Source organism: Synchiropus splendidus, chromosome 7, assembly GCF_027744825.2.
Source record: "Synchiropus splendidus isolate RoL2022-P1 chromosome 7, RoL_Sspl_1.0, whole genome shotgun sequence".
NCBI classification, from domain to species: domain Eukaryota; kingdom Metazoa; phylum Chordata; class Actinopteri; order Syngnathiformes; family Callionymidae; genus Synchiropus; species Synchiropus splendidus.
The window spans coordinates 15144495-15164243 of NC_071340.1; the positions used below are offsets into that span (position 1 = coordinate 15144495).

The 19749-nt window shown below is 39.9% G+C and overlaps 1 protein-coding gene across 1 annotated transcript in view; it reads right to left on the bottom strand.

Annotated features, from left to right (window-relative positions):
• The window catches only part of LOC128763149 (phosphatidylethanolamine-binding protein 4), a 60919-nt gene that overhangs the window by 39337 nt on the left and 1833 nt on the right, over nucleotides 1–19749 (bottom strand). The window lies entirely within an intron of this gene.

Below are 19749 nucleotides of genomic sequence, written 5' to 3' on the forward strand. Positions count from 1 at the left end.
CCAAAAAAAATGATCTGCCTGCAACAAACAAATGCATTTTCAATATTGTAACTTGTTTGTATTGGAAGCACATTCAGCTGAGCCACTGCCCATTTTAACCCATGATACTCCAGTCAGATGTTCCTTGAATATCCTAAGTCATGACTCCCACATGTCGGCAGTTAACCTAATTTGTTTTTAAGCACTCCTCCGCTTGCCTTTTGATTCATGGCATTTGCTATTTCAGCCTTTTTTGACTCCTTTTTTTCAGGTGTGCTGCTGCAATCAAATTCAAAATGAGTAAATATTTTCCCAGAAACCTAAAAATATTTTCGTTTTAACACGTGAGGTGTTGTGTGTGTGTCTGACTCATAATATTATACGGAATGATGAGGTCATGCTTTCATTGAAAAAAAGTATCTCCTGCACTGTGGTTCTGTTTCACACCTCGAGTTACAAATAACCCTTCATGTGTTCTATTAATAATTTACAGGTACAGTTTAAATTGCCCATTTTACTAAAGTCAGAGCTCACTTAAACCTGACCTTTACAGGAACATACAGAGTGCAAGGCCCAGCATGACATCTGTTCCCACTCTGATTATTGTATCAACGTTTTAAAAATACAATTCTCTGTTGTTAATGTCAAACTATAGTTTCAAAACTGTCATTTTGAAAACAAGCTTTAAATATTGGACAACAAAGCCTGTCCTCATGCTGAAGTTCTGAGGTGCACCAAAGTGACTGAGTTTCTTTATGTTGTGAATTCCACCCAGGGTGTTTGTGGTTGAAAACGTCTCAATATTTAGCCATTCAAAGCAATACGCCAAACCAAATCAAAAGAAAACAATTTCATCATTTCTTCACAACATTGTTTATCCCGTGTAAATACATAGCCATCATACAACCGGGCTTCTCAGCCAACCCTCCGTTTGACGTCCCTAAAATGACAGTATTTTGATCTGACACCAAATCCTCATGTGAACATATTCACAGTAACTTTCTGCCACTTATCGAGTATCTTTATACCCCTCAATCTGTCAAAAGATAAAGTGAGAGAACAAGCATCTTAACTAACACCCCATCGCCGTTATTGGCCGTTGACTTGGCGGCTTAATTGCTGGAATGTTTTTTTTTTTTTTCATTCTGTCTGTCCCTAAAAGTTACAGAATTATGAGAGCAGATTGAATTATTGCGAGAGCACATTTGTCATCCCTGGTCCTAAGCCCAAAATCTGCCAGACCATATGATGGGCTTTTTTTCATTATTCTGTGCACTTCCTCGACACACATTTAATAGACAACTGGTAACATTTCTCATAGCTTGCTTCAGTATAAATACTGGTAAACACAACACTATTAGCTTTAACGTATGCGACAGATGAAACATTTGCGGCAGACTTAAGAGTCAGTGCCAGAAATATGGTGGTGTAAAACATCCCAACGTAAACATAAACCTCACGAAAATTTCTGTTTGTTGTCTGCTGTCCTCACATTCTCTTGAAAAATATCCTAATCCGATGTACTTGAATGAGATAAAGAAGTAGTCATGTATTTTTCCAGCAGATGCTCATTTTCAGAAGGATTCTCTGCCTACCTGACAAGCAGTAATAAGCGTAAACAACTAAGCCTAATAATAGGATAATACTGTAGTCTCAGTGATAGCGCCTGCAGGTAACATCCAGACACACCAGCAACAATAGAGCCTCCTCCACAGCCTGTCAAAAGTGACGCTATATCAGTGACCCCCCCAGGCAGCTTACCAACCATGACCTGTTGCCTTCTCAAGAGTTGTAATCCTCATTTGTGCATGTTTGCTACCAGGCAAAGACACAGTGATAATGTAGTTACACTAATATTTAAGTCAGACCCCGATACATTCAGAAAATAACATGGATGCAAAAAAAAACAGCACACACATACATGTTCAGCTGCAAAAGGATTAAAACAAAAATGACCTCCAGTCATGATTATCATTCAAAGAAACACAACTTCATTGGATATTTCATTAAACTTATCAAGCATGGAGTCATGTTGTTTCGGGACGGGGGTTCCTGAAAGCCAAATTTAGAAAATTAAGAACCTTCAACATTGATTTAGAACTCAAACAAAAACATGGTTCATTTCAGACAGAATCAGAATTTGAATAATGTCTTCACATATTTCGCCGCTGAACTTCTACCTGTAAGAATCTGCTATCTCCAGCTGGCACGTATACATGAGGCTCCCTCCATGCTTGCACTTCACACATTGTGGCATGTACCCATCTCTCTTACAGGGACTTTTTTTCATCCATCTGTCAAAATTCACATTAATTACACAGAGATATGTGTGAAAGACTCCTGGGAAAAACAGATGCATACCCTGCCATCTCAAATTATTTATCAGAGCTCAAACGGACAAATCTATATCAAAATATGTTCACCACTTCTGCAGTCAGTGGTGGAAACAGATCATTTGTAAATAGAAAATAAAATCAAAGAGAATGAAACCTGTACTGAAATATAGATCTCAAATGAATTTCATGGCAAGCCTAGTAAAGCACTGAGAGACCTCAGACCTCCACCGAGGAGCTCACTTCACCACTATAACATCCATGATTCCATAGTAGTGACTGGCTACAAACAACGCAGCTTGGATTGGAACTGGAGTGAAGGTGCAGGGTCATAAACACGTAGCCCCTGGTAACTGACAGCTTTGACGTGACTACCAGCTGGAAAGCGTCATATGATCAAAAATAAGACCAGTCACTTGAATTTATTTGAATGATTCGATTGTATGTTGTTTCATTAAGTCAAGTTTTTGGCTATTTCTGTATGGATCGCTGCACATGAGCTGCAGTTGTGATAAGCCATAGAAGTGAATAAGAAAACCTTCAAAGCCTGGTACATCGCTATGAACCTCTGAGTGAATTTGGCACAGGAGAAAGCACAAGAATACGTCCTCATTCATTCCAGCCTAGTATTCAATAGGGTATTAAAAACTGTGAGATATAAGCGTGACAAGACAGGATGATAAAGATAAGTTAAAGGGGAGGAGGCAAATTCAATATCAAAACGTAAACAAAAACAAGTTTTTCGAGCAGTTGATTTTGCATGGAATTTGTAATTCAACATTCTGTCTTCCAGGTACTGATACATATTGTATCAGTACAATATGTTTTAAGAGCATTTCTAAATACTACGCTCCAACAATGCATTCAAATTTGAGCCTATATTATAGATCAATAACGACTGTAGCTGATGGCCACTGGCACAATATAGCTCATGCGATTTTTTTGTATTTTAATTTTACCTCATTTTAATTTTATTATAATCCTAATAATTGTTATTATTCATTATTAAAATCACCTGCATAAACATTACTTGTTTTTTGCATCATGAATCCGTTCTGTAAAGAAAAAATTATCTATTTTTTTCAAATGAATTTATGAGACACAAACCATGAAATGTTTCTAGTCCCCATGTGAACTGTTTCTCAGCCAGCCTACAGGAAGTTGACACCTCAGTAATGTTCTCGATTGTATTTTTATCAACTAGTTATTATTTTCACAGTGGTCTCAACGATACAATTTTGACCACCACCCACCACCGTGTTCTGTTTAAAAACACTTGCAATTGAGACATGCTCCATATTTCAAAGGCTGAACAGGTTAACAGATAGTAGAACTCGATAAGCATGAGGAAGAAAAACACTTCCTTGAAAAATGTTTCAGCATGTTGTTTATTCATGTCATGATAATGCTATAACAAGGGGACTCTGAAACTAAACTACGAAACAAAACTACCCCTTTTTTCCTTATTAACATTAACAGTCCCCTGCAGGTCTATGAGGCCTATGTATGTGTCAGGCATGGATCATGGGGCTCGTAATGGCCCGATGCACAATCTGGAGGCGGAGGAGATTGAGCTGCGTTCTCTTGGGATTAACCTCCCACTGCCTGCTGTGATCGCAGCAAAACGGCATTCTGGGACCACACCTCAGACAAGCGGAAAACCTGGAGACGAATGGGTGTCGACGGATGAGGCAAAGTTGAAAATGAGGAGTGGTCAAACTATATATTTAATTTAGCTACAACATATTCACACAATTACACAAATACCCCAGATATGTTTGTAATACATTAACATACTTTTATGTATTATTACTTGAACTATAGTGCAAGTTAATGTGACAATGTAATGAAAGTTAATGGCTTTTGATGCTGTTGTTTTTATCTAGTTGAGCCGTTGCAACCATAATATTCGTGCACTATTACAAAAACAATATCATGATATATTTTTCCTCACTCATTTCAGAAAGTGAAACGCAAATTTCATATAGACGCGTTAGACGTGATAGAGAGAAACATATCTCCCTTTACCTCCTTTATTTCTTCAAAATATGGTGGATAAAAAAAAACTATCACATGAGATCAATTATGAAAGAGGGATACTACTAAGCAGAACATATGCCTGCAATATCTGGCTGGGGCTCTAAGCCAGTGCAACATGGCATGGTGGTGAACGGCCTGTGACACTGCTCAGGTGAGATGGAATGAAATATGTGTCGGTAATCACTTTCTGAAATGAGGGACATATATGTTTGAAAATACTGATATTTTAATTCTTTGAGATATACTTGCACTCTTGACTTTTCTTTTTCTGTTTTTTTTATTTTCAATGTGGCTCAACTTAAAAAAAAATCTTGTTTAATATGGTGCGTTTTCAGTCAGTTGAAGAGTTAATAAAATCAATTTCTCAGACACAGATCTATTCTTCTTAATTGTGATCTCACCATGTGGTGTTTCCAAACAAACCGTGCTGGAGAACAAAGGCTGGGGAAGACCACTTCCTCCTCCTGGATGTAAACTACTGGATTACCTTTCAGTGAACTCAGCAGGGGATGATAATCAGAGAGACGTCTAATCACTGCTTTCACAGAGCGGACCGGGCTATCGAGCCTGGTTCTGCTAACTGACGACACCACGAAGGGCATGAGTGAGTTCGTGAGTAGCGGAGAAGGAGGGAAGAGAGGTCCCAGTGTGAGTTTACAAGTTCACACTTTATCCCTGACCCAGTAGCAAACTGTCGTCCATGATGTTGCCTATTAATACACCCGTGGCTTTATCCTCCCTGCTCCTCATCTTTGCCGGCGCCGAACCGACAACGTTTCATTACATGGTCAACGGTGCTCGACCTGAAGCAATGCAACATATCAAGCTCAGATCCCAGTTCAAGTAGGAAAACATTTGAACTTGTTTGGTAATTAACAGGTATCTGTGTGGTGATTAAGATACAGCACTGGCTTAAAGGGCTTCCACTGCAGCTTAGTGCAAGGTTGAGGGATTGATCCGCAAAAACAGAAAACATGTAAGCACCACAACTGGCAAAGAAACATGCCTGTGGTTCACTGCTCCTGCTTCCAAGCAGCTCTGTTTGAGACACTGATCTTGATTGTTTTCCATGGCTCCATTGTGCACTCAGTGTTGATTGGCTAAAGCACAAAAGTGAGATATTGTCTTGTATTGAGCACAAAGGTTATTTATTATTGAAAACACAATGGTCCTACTGCTAAAATCAGGCTTCTAGCCACAATTTCTTTTCAGCTCAAACCCTTTAAAATGAGTCAGATGATGAAGACACAGGTGCATCAGCGTGCGGTTAGACAATAGAGCAAAGTAGACAAAAACTAAATGTCAAACTGGCTCAACTTGGCTCTGCAAAGTTCACCATGGCAGGAGAAGAGTCTGCTCCTCACACAGGCCCTCTGCCACACTGTCTGATCTTTTGAGCTGTTTTGTTTCTTATAAACATAGCTTCTCTGTCCCATCTGCAACACAGCATTTTGACCACTGTAGTGCCACTCTCAGTGTCCAGTCCAAAATGAACACCCCAGGACATCCGGATGCCCTGCTGGCTAAAAAGCCTCTTGCTAATTCTCACAGTATGGGGTGCTCAGACACACGTGCTCAGTCAGTATGATCTCATCACATATATTATCCAAAAATATACAGCTGCGAGGTAGGGAGCGTGTGGGTAACAGGCGGTCAGGCTCGTTGAGGTCAAGGGTCAACCAGGTAGAATGAAATGAATTCTTACCATCGAGAGGGAGCAGAAAAAACAAAAGTCAAAGTGTGAAAAGAGGAGGAACATTAAATGAAGAATTATACACTATATAATAAAGACGTCATGTCAGATGTCCGAGTGCTGACATGATGAACAGTACACCACAACTGAATAGAAAACAAAATAAATTAAAGTGCCAAATTTTCAAAGTACATAACTGAGTGCAACAAGAGATGACTTTAAAAGAAATAACAGAAAGCATTGGTTTATTTGGTTTAAAAAGTGATACAAGGATGTGCTTAGTGAAAAGTGAACTCATATATAAATTATTATATTGTACTTTGTCATATTACTGATGGACGTACAACTGTGGCAAGCTTTCCCAGATATTAAGCTCTGTTGACAGATGTAAAGAGACTATCATTTACTCCACAGTGTATTCTTTAGTGCTTTACACAGTGCAGCCCGCTCACTACCTCCAAACCTGCCTATTTATATCGCAGCCTTCCTCCCACACAGGAGCGGAGTGTGAAGTGGCTTATAAATCCGCACTTTGAGGAGCCACATGGTCAGGGAAAAAGTCACATGTGGATACAAATACAAATTGTGAAAAAGAAAATGCAGTCACTAGATCCCTGCTACTTAAACAAAGCGGAGCCCTCTGAAGTGGCAGCAGTTCAAGAGGAATCACAGCAGAATATAAAGCACAAGTTAACATAATTACATCACCGAACCACCACTTGTTTCTGTTCATATGCACAAAATCTTTATTTGAATGAAAACCCGGATATAATATTTGACTTGACGTGATGGTGTCTAGCTGTGTGTGATAAAATCGCGGCAGTTATTGATATTTAAGGCTGTAAAACGCCGGCTGAGCTGCTCCGTGATTCACTCTAAATATGTTTAAATTCAGCCTGCCCTGAACTCTCATCCATACTTAAGATGGTTCACAGTCTGATTGAAGCTTGAGGGGGGTGAAGGAATTAGCAGCAGCCTAGGGATCCATTTCTGCATTTCTCTTAACACTGGAGTCTTTCAGTGCACATTGCTTGCGAACACAGCCGTGCTCATGTTAAGCTTATTAGTCACCCTGGATGCGATCTTGCTAGCTGAGGCTTTCAACACTTTCTAGTGGTGGCTTTACACACATACACCTACTCATTGCCATGAAAGTGGCTCTGCAAATGCACATGCTTAAACACACACAACTACCTCTCGCAGGTACTAGGAAGTAACACGCGCTCCGAACCTCAAGGACCCAAAATATTTAAATGTGTAATTTGGCTGTCAAACGTGGCAGCACAAACATTCATATCCATAATTATTGTCAAGCGTGTCACTGTCACTCACCACATGCCACAAATCCGGCATGAACCACCTGGAAAATGATCAGGTCGCGTGTTGTCTCCACAGCACAAAGAGCTTATTTCACTGAATTGATCTGAAAGGTGCAGGAGATAAAGTAAGTGGAAGGTCAGTGATCCTGGTTCAGGAGTGAGGAAGGAACCAGTCTATCGGATGAAAAAACAACAGCCAAATGTCCAGTCAACTTGCTTCACAAAAGGAAAAATAAGTTGCTAGTAGAAAATGTGGGTTCTATTACAACTCATAAATAACTTTTCTGTTTCAACTGGTCTTAAATTAGAATCATCAGTTGGCTCCTTTGACATTAACACTTGACCAGTCACTTGAAACAGCGCCTCATGACAATTAACGAAAATGAAAGACCACATTTTATCAAATCTATTTCTGTTTTTTTTTTTTTTGAATGCCTAAAAAAAGTGTGACACAATTTCTCCTCCTAGTGCAGCACCATGCAACGGACACATTTCTTGTGAAAGAAGGGAAACATTCTGCCATGTAGCGAGCTTTGTTGTAAGCACTCTGACACCCTCTCCTATTTGGCCACCAGAGCTGTTAAAAGGTGTCAGGGCTGTTCACAGGCACTCTGTGTTTCACCAGCCAAGATGGCTTCCACATTTTTTCTATCATGATTAATTATGGTTTCTGATGGTAGTACAGTGAGGAAGTGTAAATTATTCCCACATTTTCTTGTGCCCTCCCTTCACTCACTGTTGTGTAGGAAGATGCTATTGACGCCATCCATGGACGGCAACCAAAAGGCATCTACATGGGGTGGCAAACTCGAGCGTCTATTACCGAGAGGAAGTGGCGGTGCGGTGTTGGGATGTCGGCTGAACATAGTCCAGACTGCGAGCTGACGGGGCCGGATTTTCCAGTATGGAAGAGTCTCGTTTCAGTGGGCGAAGCTGGGTGTTGGGAGACTGGGAGCGAGGACTGCCCAGGGCTTGGAAGCTCAAAAAGAGAATATTTGAAACAGACATGCACCGTCTGTGTTCCAGTGTCACCAGCCCACCAGTCTGACAATCAGGGCCATGTCATCGCAGAGGCTTTGAGTAATTCAGGAAACACTCTTGTCACCGTAAAAGAAGTGACAATCTCAGACGTCAGCGTGCTGCACACATATTGGAGATACAGTGGCATGATTAACAGCAAGGGATAAGACAAAATATCTTTCAGGGAAAGAACCAAAGCATGGTGAAACGCATTCACAATAATGTGCTTTGCTTTCACCAAATCCTCTGTATGTCTACAAAAACATGCCTCAGCGTGCTCAGTTTGACTGGTTAAAATAAAAATAATTCATCTGACGGATGATTTGTATGTGTGTCGGTATATTTAGTGCTGTCAAAGAGGGGACATCGCAGAGAATGGTACTCATATCACAATGCAGAAACTGTTATCAGAGGAGGTACAGGTTTATGGTTCAAGGGCTCGTCCATTCATAGAGAACAAGCTCAGCCTTTCTGCCTGACACACTGATAAAGACGGCACAAATAAAACAGCTCCACAGCTCCATCTTTGCCTCTCCCCAAGGGAATAATATATCACCCATCTGAATGTGGCACGCATTGAATCATTTCCAGCGTTGATGATTCATTTGAATAAATCAGCTTTTTTTTTTTTTTCTTCGCCAACTTGAACCGTGATATGGGAAGCTGAAGTAATATTGTTAGATATGAGGAAGGACAGGTGTTGGAGCGTTTTAATCCTAATCTCCTTTCAAGCAACAATTAATGACAACAGCAATAATCTTTACAGATATGTTGCAATTCCTTCACTCGTTTTCTTTACCCTATGCTAAATCCTGGGGATACGTTGCTGCAGGCAGATAGGATCTTATCCAGGATTTGCATAGATGAATGTGCTGCCATAATTCAAGAGGCAAAGAAAGACATACAGCCTTGACCTGACATGTATTCTCAGGAGGTCACTGGTCCGAACACTAGCATAAATGACATAAAACGGTTTCATTTCAGATGTAAATCAGCAGGAAACTTCTACTACACCACCGGTTCTACATGTTTCCTTAGGAAAAAAAAAATGTTTCCTTGCTCAAACTAAAAAAACTTTAAGTGTTTTTCTCAATACGCGACGGATCCAGAGGATAAGGCTATCGGCATTTATGACAAATCAGCAGCTTGTGCAAAGAAAGAGGCATCCTCTGACATACACAGACACAAATCCTGTTGAGCTGAGCCGAGCACAGATACCCTACCAGCCCTCCGAGGCACAATTAGGATTTCACGGGGGGAAGAAATCTACATTCCTGCACACATGAAAAAAGTCCTTTCTCCCTTCTCAAAACAATATCAACTTTTCACTCAAGGAAAAACCTGAAGCACCACTCGATAGGATTTGGACAAAGAAATAAAGAACAAAGCCAGTAAAAAGGGGGGAAAAAATACAAATTTAAGCTGTGGATGTTAAAGAAAACTATTACGGTTACAGAAAATCCAGTCCTAAGCTTCCCAGTTCCAATCAATTTCTGTTATTCTGTGACATAAAAAGAATAGAGCACTTGTAGTTTGAAGTACTCGTGTGCGCTGCGCCGTGTTCAACAACATTTTGTGCGGATGGCCTCAACGTCTGATTTTATCACCTGTCAGACATTCAAGCCCGAGCGCCAGAGTTCAAGTGCCGTGATGTTGGCTAAGAGGAGATGAACAAAAACATGAATACATCAGAGCACTGTAAGTGGACAGGTTTTGCACCACAACAGTTGAAGGCCTCCATGTCATGGATGGATGTTCGATAGGACACGCTTACTTCTGTATACCACTCTCATTGTTCGTCACCAACTTGCATTTCAAAGCAGTATCCTTTGGGCTAAGGTCAGTCAAGATTCTGCTGTGGCTATTCACTTCATTGTACGCTGTATGAAAACACACGTGCAAAATGAGTCAAAGTCAAATACTGTACATCTGGAACTGAAAAGAAAAATCTAAATTATGAATTTGGATTATCCAAAACTAAGCTAGACACTGCTGAAAAAATAAAGCTGATGACACTGTTTCTGCACTAAACTTGTGATCAAAGGACACAGAATTGTTTTTCTAAAAGAATGAGTCATCAGCAAACAACGTAAGCAATGAATGAAGAGCAGGGTACTCCCCAGGATTTTGTTCCTAGTGTAGGGAGTGTACAGTAGAGCACAGAGTGCATTGTGTAACCTTCACTGTCCTCCTCAACAGTCTACCTTAAAAGGCAGAGTTCTCCTCGATTGACAGTGATGGAGCGCTGACATTGCCACTCACACTCACTACATGTTGACGAAACAACGACTGCACTCATGAGGCTCTTATTTGAGTCAGTTTCCTATAGTCTGGCATTTCTTGATGTCGTAGGCAGCGCCTCACCTTGTGGTCCAACACACACTGGGTACATTTTAGGAGGTGGTACTTTGACTGGTACTGTCACTTGGGGTGATTTCCAATTCCTTCCTTAATCCTCAACTTCAGTCCTTCACCTCAAAAATGCAGGCTCCCGTGAAGGGCAAGGGCTGACCTGATTCTCAGGAAGTTAAGTTGATTCTCAAAAAAAAAAGTGGTTTGGAGGTGAAACGTGCACCGCACTTCAGCGGCGACCGCACAGATAACACTGCTCGTTGCTCGGCTGGTGACCGAACAGGAGTGGTTCAACACAAGTTGTAAGTATTTTGACTCTCCGACCCACGTCTCACTTTTCCTTATATCACTTATTTCATTTGTTTGTTGTCCATGATGTCAAGTGTCAAGTGCTCCAACCATCGTCATGACAACTCCTCAGTGCAAAGTGTGATTTGAACCCTGAAAAGAGGAATTGGAATTCACCCTTAGTATATTCTGTCACCATGTGCTTGACTCACGGTGCCACATTTTCGGCACTGAGATCTATGGAAAGGAAAGGAATCAATCAGAGCTTACAATCATAACCCCCTCATCTTCTTGCAATGCTGCTGAATTCTACGTCAATATTGGACGCCAAATTCCTCCTGACGTCCGTTCCTATGTGACGGCTTAGGAGTGAGAGTGTGTCGCAAGAGTACTGTAAACACCGACCAATCATAAATGTGTGAAGCCAGAAGAGCTCATGTAAAAAACTGGAGCACTTTACATTCATCGAATAACAGCCGCCCTCTATACAGTGGACTTTCCCGTTACTCTTACTGAAAATATGGGGACATCAAACAACTGGCTGATTCATACGATACAACTTCCTTTGACGAAGACACGTCAAGTTCAACACTTGCTGGAAGAACCATAACTTATTGCTTTGGTCACCATAATTGGTGCATGAAAAGTGCATGCACCCTTTTGAGTGAGTCTTTAGATGAACATCTATGGGTGCAACCCGTATTTATTCATTCATTCAGTTTAATATCACTGAATGACTTTCATTGATATATTGAGATTTCTGGTAAAATACTTCACACGTCCAGATTTACAATATGATTTATTTCAACATTAATAACCTTAGTTTTAAAATGGTTTCAGCATTAAATCTGACCCCATCGTGGCCAATTTAACTTGACGGACACAGCAATGAAAACCACCAAGACGATCAGGCATTAATTAAATGTCGCCAAATTTAAACCTACAGTTGTAGTGATGCAATTGGGCTGAATGTTTGCCCTGCGGCACATCTGTAGAGCAGAGTGCCACATCAGCAGCGCTTGAGTTTGACCAAGACCTTTTAACTGCCAGGCCACGAAAATGGTGTTTTAAGAAAAACACATTTTAACTGTCAGCACACGTTCTCAGCTGTCCGTATCATCGGGCGAAAAGGTTAAGCGAATCGTGTGTCAGAAAGTGGCCAGATCACCACCCAAGAGTTACGCTGGCATTCAGACAAATCTCGCCATCACTTTGCTTCAGTTCGGTCATTATCAATAGCGCTCATGACACCAGAGAAAAAAAAGAGAAACAAAGCATTCTGCCGACACCTACTCTGTGTTAGCGCGCTTTCAGCTCTGCTTCAAAGCTCTGAGCTCCAAACCTCCACACCACAGTGTGGGCAGTTCTGGCAGAGCCACACACCTAAGAACACTGACTAAGTGCAACAGTTGAACTAATAAAAAAGGGAAAACACAACAACAAAATGCAATAAAGAGAATGCAAAGCAGGGACAGGCTCCACACTAAGACGAAAGTTGACTGCCCACCTCACTTATTCAAGAGGTCCACAATGCCTCTCGGGTCTTAAAAGCCATGAGGGGCGGTTTGCTTGCAGCTTCAGCCACTTCGGGGTAGAAGAAAATCACTTTAATATGTTAAGAAGATTAAGATGGATAAATGTCGAGATCCATTTTTTTGAAAAGCCACGTAAATCTGTAGTGTTTTTATTTGGGGAGGGGCGGCTAGGGAGTCAGTTGAGACGATCAACTCAAACCCACCAGCCATTGGCTAAGACAAATTGGGCTTATTTGAGATTGTAAGTGTTAAGCTTCTTGAATCTAAGACCATCCCACCATATTCTCATTATATTTAACACCAACCTCTAGTACAACAAAACTCTTCGGAAAAATAACACAACACTGGTCACAGCTTCTCTGCTCTCACAGCTTAAACTCTTATCCTGCTTATAGTCAAATTATAGCTTCAATTGAGGAGGAACGCTTGTCTCACTGGGAATGTTTTGGCACAGCATATAAACAAAAATGAAAAAAACAGACTGAACTTTTGTGTATGAGAAGTGCTTGTAATTTAAATCCTCACATTAATTTGAGCATGAATTTTTGAAACAAAGGTATTGTTCATTTCATTCACCTAAAGAACAGTGTGAAATGGAACAAATAATGTTATGGATTGACAAATCATTTGCAGAGCATTACTTGGCAAGAAAGTGAAGCATATGCAAACTTGGACCAACAATGCTACTTATGATATTTTTTTTCAGATTGGACATGATAAAAACACGTCAACAATTCTGTTTAGTTGAAGTCTGGTCATATTTTAATGATGGTACCGGCACTAGCATCGAGCATAGATGGAGACACTGATGAATAATTATGATGAAGACTTTATTCAGATTCACTTTACGAACATCATAGCAGGGTTTCCATTCTGCGTCAAGTGACACCATAACGTGCTTATTTTAAATATATATATATATATATATATATATATATATATATATATTGTAATTAATTGCGACATCCCTCGTGAGGACGAACATCTGAACTCATAGATTATAATAACTTAATTTATAGGCATTATGTATATATTACTGTACGTAGAAACAAAAGTTGACTGCAGTGACTCTCATTGAAGAGATACTTTTACTATGCCAAATGTGTCTTAACCTGTTTTCTTTTCTCACAGTTTCTCCATCCATTTGAGTTAAGACAATAAGACCACTTAGGAGATGAAGGGGATGGCATTATGGGGAGTTTAGCATTATGAGCAGCCCCGGAGCTGTTCTTTAAGAAGGTGAATCAGAGGATTGAGACACAAGTGTAACTAAACCCTCTGCCGGACGGCAAATGGGAAGCACAAAACAGTTTGGGATGAGTGCCACTAAGCCAGGCATCTGTGTCTTAAGTTAACTTTGTATGATCACTTTTCACTTTGAGATTGTTTCATTTGCGAAGGAAATCTCTTGAAGGAGTTTAAAATACCACAAAGTTAATTTAAAAAAAGTTGCACCAAGCATCACTGGTTCAGATTCTCTCTCTTGTGTACTACTGTAAGGGCAGGGTTATGAATTCTCAGTATTGCATTTAGGATTTAACTACATTTCAAATGAAACAGCAACCAAGTAGAAAATATAAGACATAGTCTGTCATTGGTTGTAAAATGAGCACAACAAGATGGTTGTTTTAGTTGTTGTGGCCAGACATTTTGGTGTATTACTCCTACTATTGCCTCTTTTTATCTGATTTTTCCATAAATAAAACTACTATCTTCCTGCAAAGCCACTAAAATGGGAATACCTGGGGTTTGAAAGTACCTGAATGACTCCTAGCTAGTTCTTCCAATGTAGTGGCTAAGATCAAAAGGTGCCCAGACTTTCCTGTATCTTCCCAGAAATTGAGTGTCTAATGTGTCTAATCTAGTGCCACATATTCTGTCAGCAAGGTCACATTAAGGAGAGGTGGGAGCCAAACTGTGGCAGTCATATCTGGATCAAACAATGATTCACAGGCAAATGTTAGATTTCGGTGCCTCTTATAAATAGAAATTTAATCTTGTATGTTTGTCTAAGTATCCACAGCAGCAGATGCACGTTCCATGCAGATTATGAGTCTTTGTTTGAACAGATCTTGCCATCAATGTATATGAAGCGGAAAGAGTGAGAGTTCCTGTGAGAGGCTGCATAATAATCGGAAGGTTAGGTTGGAGTTTTTATTAAATACCTGCTGCCGTCATCGCTAAGTCTTCACAATCACTTCTGCAATTAACTTGCTGCTCTCACATTGTCTAATTCATCATTTTCAAAATTGAGATTTGCACCATCAAGCAAGTGGCAAAATGTGAATACATAAATATAATAATAATTACTTGCGACAAAAACAATCTTGTCACTATCAAAAACATGTCATAATAACAAGGGTGAGATGAGGTTTAGTTTAACTCATATATATATATACACACAGTAGACCGCCACCTCACTATCTACAATAGTGGTTTATTATTACTAGGTCTCTTCTGAATATGCATAATCAATCCAGCAGGCATGGACACAGCAGGTTGCAAATCATTTTCCTCAATAGCAGGCATAAATCATGTACAGTGTGCAGTGGTGGGAAACAGCACACGGTAAAGAGAATGTTATCATGACAAAGGGGAACATTAGCAAACAAAGTAAAAGCCCTGACTCTTGACCAGATAGAGTCTTTTAATCCTTCTGAGCCACCCACTTGGTGATAAAGAACACGCAGTCAGATTGGCATTGTAGCAACTGCTTCACTTGTTGACCCATGCTGTCACACAGGGGCTCAAGAAATGAGATGTGTGCTGATATGGATGGGCTATCTTAACTCCTGGCTGGAAAGAGACCGCTTTCAGCCAAAGACCTATCATGTTGCTCCCTAATACGGAAGCATATCAGGGATCCTGCATGGGTGGACTTGTAGGCTTTCCTAGGGTCTACCATGGAGGAACCCCACCCTCGCTTCTGTGGCATGCCAACACGTTGGAGAGTGGGCCGCAGTGAGACGGCTGCCTGCCGTGGGCACTGCCAGGCTTTAAGATGCCCTGTCGTCATCAGTAGCTAGCAGAAAACAACGCTGAGATTCACCCAAAAAAAAAAAAAAAAAAAAAAGAAAGAGGATGGGGATCGTTGCATTTAAATCCTCTCTCAACGCCCCCACATGTTTTAGCAAAGCATAAAAATCATTCACAGAGAGAGAGAAAGCAAAAAAAAAAGAAAAGATAGAGGGGAATAGAGAGGAAACAGCTATTAGCGGCAGTAAGCAAGCTCAAGAGATCACAGTGAGGCAGCTCTAATCGCAGTAATGGTTTAAACCTTCATTCCATCCACCAGATGCAAGAAATGTCTCCCCAAAAACAAGGCTTTGAAATCCCCATGTCTAAGAATGTGCCCTGTGGCAATGGTCCCTCCTGAGTGAATGAACTAACTTAGAGCAACCACAAGGTAAAGATAGCTTCCATGCCAGCTACACCAGTGGCAGAGAGGGGCGGCACAGTCGCTGGATTATACAAAAATACATTTCCGTACATAAACCAAAAGCTTTTTTTAAATAGCAGGTCAAATGCACAATTTTAATAGTCATATACAAAGCTATTTGGGAACTATTGTTATGGAATATAAGACGGTGTCATTATTTAATTTATTGGAGAGTCATTGGTCATTGAATTCACACCACCCCATGTGGCGGAAAGCAAACGCCTCAATCAGAGGTTGCTGCGCACATGACCCCTGATGTGCATCTAGCTCTTGAGAGTCCCGATAGCAGTCACTTCACTGGTTTGTTTGTTCCGCTACAGTGATCACGCGATCACTTCCTTTTAAGACTTTTTAAGGATCTTTCTGTCTCTATTTATTCCAAAATATCCGTTTGGGTGCTTCATTGTGACATTTCCACCAACACAATAATCGTTCACTATTTGCACACAGAGCCAACGGATATGCAGCAGACACACGATACTATCAGACAGAAAGCTTTGACCCAAATTTCAAGTCTCAAATGAAACCATGCTAAACTTTGATGCTGCATACTTCAGTTTACACTTAATGTAGTTTATGGGTTTGAATCACTTCAAGAATTCTGAGAAGGATAGTATCATTAGCATCAATGTCAGAGACTGCGATTTCCTGTACCTGTCCAGACATAGTGGTAGATCGAAAAATGAAAATTTGAGATCTAAAAAAGACAATGTTGTGATGCAGATCAGTATGAATCTTTAAAGTATTGCATTTGACTTGCCACTGGAGTAAAGAAGACTTTTAAAAAATAGTAGTCCAGTCCAGTTTTCTTGTCATTAAAATTAAAAAAAAAAGTGAAAGTGAAAAAGAAACATTGATATATGCCTGTGAACAACGAGTGGTCAGATGATAATTAAGACTCTTATCATCTGCAGTCAGTGCTACTTGACATAGCTGCTTTCCACACGATGAACAATCTCAGTAACAATGGCGATAACAGCGGCTCAATCAGTGTTTTAAACAGACTCAGAACAGATGGAGACTCTCGGTTAGAAGGAGGTTTGTTTTTTCAATGGCAAGTCTCTGGTAATCTGGCTGAGTTACCATATTGCACCTGACGGCCAGACGTAGGGACAACATCTGTCTTGCAATTTAATTCAAGTGTTGAATATTGTATGAATTGTAGATGCTTGACAGCATTTTACACCAACACTTAGTCCGCCTCTTTACAGTATCCCCACAATTGTGTTGCTTTTTTTTCCAACATGCTAGGTGAATCTGGAATTTAACCAGAGGCAGAACTGTTCAAGACTTGAAGTTCTGTCATCTTTAACTCTGCCGTTGTTTGCAGTTAGCTTCGGTATTTTACCAGAAAAACTTGTATCACTCTGATTATATATAGCTATGCAGCTCATAGTTTTAACAGCACAAACAGGGTCAGCATGTTTATCCTTAAATTAAGAAACATTTTGTTTTTAAGGCAAGAGATTTTTTTCTTGAAAGATGCTACTTATTTTTTTCCAATTGCTGAGTTTCTGGGACAAGTTTCTCTCTGAATAATTGAGTCACTTTAAATGACTTTTGAAAAACAGTTTTGCAAACGCACATGGAAATGTTAGAAATGATTATGCATGTCAGACCAGGCTCAATTCCTTAGGATTCCAAAAGAAAAGGCAGAAGATTTTTAGAACATAGTAGACACTGCTCAGCGAAAGGAGAGCAGCCACCTGGTTTAACTAAGCAAATAGCAGGGTCATCCGATAGGGATTGCATCCAGCGACTCAATGGGGACAAACAGTTAGACCAACTGACTATGGAAATACACTGAACGTCCAGGTTACTCCACCAATATTTTTTTCTTCAGGTTCATAATGTGTTGCACCTGGAAACAGTGCACTAAAAAAATCTCTACAAAATGAAGTTATTACTTCAATTAATTATTTTTGTAATTATTTAATCAAAAAACAGCCCAATGTAGTAAGAGATGCGATGCGATGCATCAAAGTCTATTGGTCTATCAACTGTCTATGAAGACAAACGACAATTAAAAAAATTTGAAATTTAGAAAGTTCTTTTTAAAGACTTTCTTCAGTTAAAATTGCACATTGCTTTGTGGAAAACAAAAATATGGACTTTGAACTTTAAAGACATTTGTTTTTGTAATTGAGGAAAGTATGTGGAGAAGGAAGGACTCTGTTCCAAACTCCCATGGTGAACTTCAGTGGTCGGTTCAAACAAATTAATGCTACAATTTCCATTTGCTACATAAACAGATGATCCTCAGTCTGTTCAGCTGTGAACCCTCAGTGACTCCTTGCACTGATTTTTCTTCTTAAAACCAAATTATGGTGGTACAGCAACTGTGGATCACATTCACGTCAATTGAATGTGGAACAGTCGCTGATTTCTTATACAACAAACCAGAAAACATTTGGTCCATGTGGTGAGGAAAGTTTTTGGTGCTCTTCGTTTTGATCTTAAATACAGTACACAAGTACGGGCATGTTTTAGTACACAGGTCATCGTGGTCCACTACAGTTACTCAGCATGTATCGCAGTAATCCCAGTAATGAGGTGGGAGTTACAGTGGGCAGATTCAAGCCACCGTCCTCTGTGCAGCAGCTACTGTTCAGAGAGATCAAGTGGCAGAGAATAGAAGCAGCGCTGGCACGGTAGAACAGTGACAAGCAGCGAGGTGGACTGATAGAAGGAACGCAGATGCCTTTAAGACACAATTTACATTTCAAAACAAAGCAAGCGAAGTTTGTATTGATTTAATCTAACCTGTAATGTGTTTTGCTGGCTGACACGGAGTGTGGTGGAAGACAGCATTATAGGTAATACGATCATAGATCAAGTGGAGTTTGGGCAGCAGGAGAGCGATAGATCATCTTCACTCTGGACTGCTTAGCTGTGGAAATCATAAACTAGCTCTTAAATTGAGGTGACTTTCAATTTAAGTTTTCAATTTACAGATATAGGATTTGGCGTTCCCTTGATAAAAAAAAAAAAAAAAATCAATGATGGAATTCTCGACCTGAGCTTCTCTCAATTTGCTGCCAAGACTGAAAACAAAAGGAAACATGATCCAATAAATATGTCTAATCATATTTAATAATATCATAGATATATTCAGTAAAATATATTTACTTTACTACAAAAGAAAATGAGATGACTTTCAGTGGCGAAAGATGTTTAAAGAATGAAATGATCGAGTTAAAATGTAAAAAAAAAAAAAAAAAATCAAATTTGTCACTTATTTAAGGAAATACATTTGTTGCACCATTCACATGGTTCAGTAGTCTTTTATTTAAGTTCTTGTCTTAATAATTGGAGCGTCTTATCAATTGAATATGAATAGCATGATGAGAAAACGTCACGAGACAATAACTGGTAGAAATCCACATTGCAGTCAGTTTTAGTGGTCAAAGCCTTTTGCAGGGTTGACGGCACTGAAGTCGACAGACGACTGTTCAGTGAAGGGCAGGGAGATGATGCACTAGCACCACCATGTGTTTGTAAATATCACAGCTACGTCAGGAGACTAAATATTTGCAGCGGTATGACGTCCTTGATATTATCTAAGTTAAGATTATAGAAATATAAGAGATATAAAAACCTTAAAAATGAATTTTATGATGGCTCACCAATTCTTGACAAACTACAAATTGGTTAAAAAAAATGTCACAAAAAGGGAGAAGACTGGTGATTTCAAATACACAATGCAGTTCACACATTTCTCTTAAGGTAAGCATGTGCAGAAATATTTAAA